This window comes from Engraulis encrasicolus, chromosome 17 (genome assembly GCF_034702125.1).
Source record: "Engraulis encrasicolus isolate BLACKSEA-1 chromosome 17, IST_EnEncr_1.0, whole genome shotgun sequence".
Taxonomy (NCBI): Eukaryota; Metazoa; Chordata; class Actinopteri; order Clupeiformes; family Engraulidae; genus Engraulis; species Engraulis encrasicolus.
In genome coordinates, this window is record NC_085873.1 from 27,053,393 (window position 1) to 27,058,510 (window position 5,118).

The 5,118-nt window shown below is 42.3% G+C and overlaps 1 long non-coding RNA gene across 1 annotated transcript; it reads left to right on the forward strand.

Annotated features, from left to right (window-relative positions):
• Positions 1–405: 405 nt before the first annotated feature.
• On the forward strand, positions 406–3,263 carry LOC134467368 (uncharacterized). Its single transcript, XR_010038526.1, has 4 exons — positions 406–785; positions 1,977–2,079; positions 2,973–3,053; positions 3,223–3,263. It is a non-coding gene; the product is annotated as an uncharacterized LOC134467368 (long non-coding RNA).
• Positions 3,264–5,118: the final 1,855 nt, after the last annotated feature.

A 5,118-nucleotide genomic window follows, 5' to 3' on the forward strand; every position in this document is an offset into this window, starting at 1 on the left:
GTTTGTAGTAGGGGTAGTTTCAGGGGTTAGCGAACAGGCGTTCAACCCTAACGCAACGCATGCAAGCTTGCACGGCGCTAACACAGTATGCGAGTGAGTGCTGGGATTGAAATGAAAGGGAAGAAACGTGAAAAATATCCCGAGGCGGAAAAGAAAAGACACAGAGAGAGAGAGAAATAGAAGAAAGAGTAGTGCAAGCGGAATGAGATAGTGGAAAAGAGATGGATGGGAGAAGGACAGAGAGAGAGAGAGAAAGAGAAAGAGAGAGAGAGAGAGAGAGAGAGAGAGAGAGAGAGAGAGAGATGTAAGGATGCTCCAGAGAAAGATGGATGTGTACGTGTTCAGACAAGAATATTAAAGTGCCCATGGCGTAAAAATTTGACCTTAAGATGTTTTGGGGCCTTAAAATGAGTTACTCTGACCTCCTGAAGCCATCCCAGTGGTTTGCAATGTGTTACTGTGTACACTGAGCTGTGCTGGAGGTTCCTCCCAGTTTGTAAACAAACTCTGACACAGCATCCAATTGACGCAAAGCTCGTGTGTGCCCGAGATGACGTCATGCCCTTGTTCGCTCTCAACTCGTCCACGCCCTCTCTCCACCCACTAGCACGCCCATTCATTTGAAAACTCTATAAATACCAGCAGAACACCACATACGTGCCTGTTCAATGTCTGAGGGAACATTTTCCGGATTAATGCTTTCACAATCTGGGACAATACAGAGCAAGTTATGGCCAACACCTGACGCTGAAGTCTGGATCAATACCACCAAGCCTCCTGAACAAGTAAGTCATGAAAAGCTTCCAGTCTGTATAACAGTGTCATGGCTAACTAGCCTGCAGTATTAGCTGTGGGGGGAAACCCCCATACATTAGCCATGAAAGCTACACTGCTACAAAATCAATAGCCATACTCTGTCTTGTTTTTCTTGGGAAATCGACTGTAAAATATGACCATGGTCTTTTGAACTTACATGTACATCAAGCATGAGCACAATTAACTAAATAGTTTCGATGGAAATGAAACCTTGACGACCGGGCTAGCGGCTATGTTAGCCCACCTGCCCTGTCAAATAACACGGGCATCCAGCTAGCTAGCTGGAATCAGGAGCTTGCTAGCTATCAGGAATGTGATGTTGACAATTATTCTATTAAACACCGATTCAACAAGACCAACATTTCTCAACATTTCGTTGGTTGACCAAGGAGGGTCCTGTGGTTGAAAACAAGGCATTTTAAAATGTTGCTGGTGAAAACACGATTTATTTAGGAAACCCTTTTTGTTGGCTGTGGTGCATGGTGCTGTACATATTCATTCCTATGGAGACTTGTGTTCGTAGTTTCACCTAGGGATGTTATAACTTGAGCTAACAGGTGTTAGAACTAACCGTATGTTCGGAAAGATCAGTTGTGACTAGCGATACACACCGAACTCATGAATTGGCATTTGACCAGGCAAGCCTTTGACTAGATGTGGTCACCTAACTATCGAGTGTAGAGCTACTGGCCACTGCATTGAAACGTAGCTGGCTGCAGTAATTACTCAGCGAGATGTGCGTGAATGCACGAGCTCAGCTGACACATACAACACAGACATCAAGCAGTTGTTACAGGCTGCTATTTAGTGGTTGTGACGGCATTTGATTGCGTTTTTGTTTTCATCATATAACACATTTGGCATAACCTCTGGTAGGTACACAGAATACAGCAGTCGGATCACTTGTCCATCGTGCATTGCTCCAGGGCAGGCAGCTGTGGAGTTACGAGTTGCTATGCAACCTGCTCCCACTGTCTGTCACATTTTCATTCATATCCGTGAATAGCTTGGAAAGCCAGATGTAGTCGAATATTAGGTTTATGTTTCCTTGACATTTCTGTCTCAGACCATTTTCTTGTATAGAATTCGAGAGGCTTATTGTAGATCATTGAAAGATATATTCTGTATTTCTTCCTAATGTCCGCAATTCTCATCTACAGAAGTTCCCGAAGAAAGCAACATGATGAAGCAAAACTCCACCCTCACCACTACGTTGGAGTCTTCCCATTCAGTCATCATCCAATTTGCTCCAAACACAAGCAGGTACCAGTAATTTGAGTGCTTCTGTGTCTTCACCTTTTTTCCGTGGTGCTCATCAGTGTAGGGGCTCTCAAACTTGGTCCAGGTAGACAGATGCAGAGGCACTAAAGGTTGCAATTTATACGCCCTGAAGAAGGCCATAAGGGCCGAAAAGCGTAAGCATTGTAGCCAAATAAAAAAGTAAAAAAAAAATGCATCTGTCTAACTGGAACAAGTTGCTCCAAAGAATGTTGTCTTTCCTTATATGCTGTGCAGGTGAGAAGATGGATCTTGTTCTAGCGCCTGATTGTTTTTGTTTTTGTTTTCCTTTTTAAAAGCAGGATTACACTAAAGTGCAAAACATGTAGGCCTACCTTGTTTCCTTTCCACTATCCAAACTCTCATCCTTCATTGTACTTGTGGCCTTGTGATGACCTTGCAAAATATGATGTGGTATGCTGATAGATGGGCAATTCAACAACTCGTAGAAGATAAATTCAAATGTCTTTTTTTTATTAGTTGTTGTGCATAGCAGGGAAACTTATTTTCTCCATGGATGCTAGGTTGTTGGGCCACAAGCGCAAGTAGAAGACATGAGCTGGGATAATGCACTATGCCCCCTGAAAACACTCTTCTGATGAGATGTCTATATTTGATTTACAAGGCAATGCAACACACACACACACACACACACGGTTTCAGGCGATACTTGACTTGATGTAAGTAATTATAACTACACAATACAATTCATGGCATTAGTATAAAATGGCTCTTGCAGTGTTTTAGGAAGGAACCCTTCATATCCTTTCCAATGACAATAACAAGGTTTGTCTTTGAAACTGGCTAACCCTCACCCTCTTGACCAAATGAAAAATAAGAGGGACACTCTGTTCACACATTGTCTTTTGTACCTGCAGACACTTCTTACAGATGGCTGTCCTCTAGAATGAAAATGCACACCAACCACCGGCAAACATCAAAAGCTAATCCAACCTTTGGTAAGATTTGAAAAGAATTCAGTTCAACTAATTCTGACATAACATTTTAATAGTGTTACTTCAATAATTCAAAAATGACATAGCATTCTAAACAATATTTTTCTTTCCTGTGTGCTTTGTGTGGAAAAGGTCTTCGAAACCCCGTGACTAATGCAATTTGGTGCCCTAGAAGACAAGTCAGCGCAGTTCAGACGAGCCAGCCAGAGGAGGTCCACCGCCAGCCTTGTATCGAGGTCCCAACGTCCTTCATCGGGGAACTCGGCATGGATATGCAAGACAACACTCGAATCACTGTTGGACAAATGCCTGAAACGGCTGGAAAAATAGAAAAGATGGTTACAGAGACTGTTATTGCTGTTCTTCTTTCAATACAATATTTGCCTTCCATAAAATATTCCCATGTTCCAATTTAATATTCTTGATGCTGTTGTAAATAAATGTGTACACTGTATTCACACTGTCTGCATAATTGAATTAGCCGCTTATAGTGATCTTGAACTCTGTACAAAAAGTTCCAGCATGCGTTGTGGCTCTCCTGCCTTCTCTCCAAGTTTTAGTGATCAGATAAAGATAAGACATGGCAAGTTTGCTCTTATATGCACAGATGGCGTCAAATGAAAGTAATGCTACCTGAGGTAGGCAGCACAATGTTATCTCTTTCTGTGGGCATTGTCTCAGTTTCCACACTAGCAGCTAACCTTATTACAAAAAAGGCAGTTTTCTGATACTGTTAGCCAGGTTACTCTCAGGTAAACATGAGATGATGCTATTTTCGCAATGGAAACTTAACTGGCAACTATGGATAAATGTGATGTCAACAGAGCATGGAATATTTCACCATGGTATACAACCAGTGGTGTAGTCTACTTTTTATGGTGGGTATACTGTATATTTGAGCATTTTTGAAGTGGGTATACTGTATATATTTGTGCTATTCAAACAATGGATCAATCAATTTTAAGTGGGTATACTGAAATCCCTGAAATTTAGAAGTGGGTATACCCGCGCTCTACATAGACAAGACTACACCACTGTATACAACAGTGTCTCCCAACCAGGGGTACGTTGTGTACCAGTAGGGGTACGTGGAAAATGTGATGCTAACAAATATATGGAGTGTACTCATATTGGTATAGAGGATCATACAGAGCATGAAGGAGGGGTACTCATGATGTGACAAAATTAATTAGGGGGTACACAGGGCAAAGAAGGTTGGGAATCACTGGAATACAAGGCATAATAGATGCATTTAATGCCATTTATTGGACAAAGGAAAGCTGGCTATTCTCCAGCACAGGCAGTGCACAGGGGAGCTGTTCAAATGCAGATTAGTTGTATGTAGACACATTTTATGATGAGCCGGTGAGGAAGTGCGTACATCATAACTAGTATAGAGTAGCCTTTTGTCATGTCATCACCGCCCTCCTCAAACAGACTTGTGATGCATGATAAGCATTGCAGTGGTGAAACAGAACAATGCTGTAAACAAAGGTGAAGAAGTCTACTATAACCTGACAACTAACTTACCCCCTCGTTCATTTATAACATTTTTACCACGTTTGTGTTGCATGGCATAACATTACAAAGGGGAAGGACTTGCAATTGCATGCTAACCACACGGAGAAAGTTGCTGGGTTTAGAGACAGTTGCGATGCCAGTAACGTGCATCACACACATCAAATGGGGTTGTTTGCTCATATGTAAAAAAAAGAATATTGTAATTTATGACGGTGCTTGCCAGGTCCTTGCATGGTGAATGATTGCTGCTGTAATTACAAAGTTACTGGCAAGTAACAGTGCTTCATAACTGCCCATTCAACGAAAATTGCAGACATAACATTTCAAACTCACCCTTCTGAGGCGTCCTGCACTGAAGCCCATGAGCAGGTAGGCAATAGATTGTGTCATCTTTCGGTCAAAACAAGCGAGAGTAAGTTCCATCAGGTGCTGGACGTCCCATTGCTAACTAGGGCAAATTGCTAACTCTAGGTAACAGCTAGCCTGCCGTACCACCACCACAACACAGCGTTAGCCCGCGGCTCCGCCCCTGCTCATCAACGACACT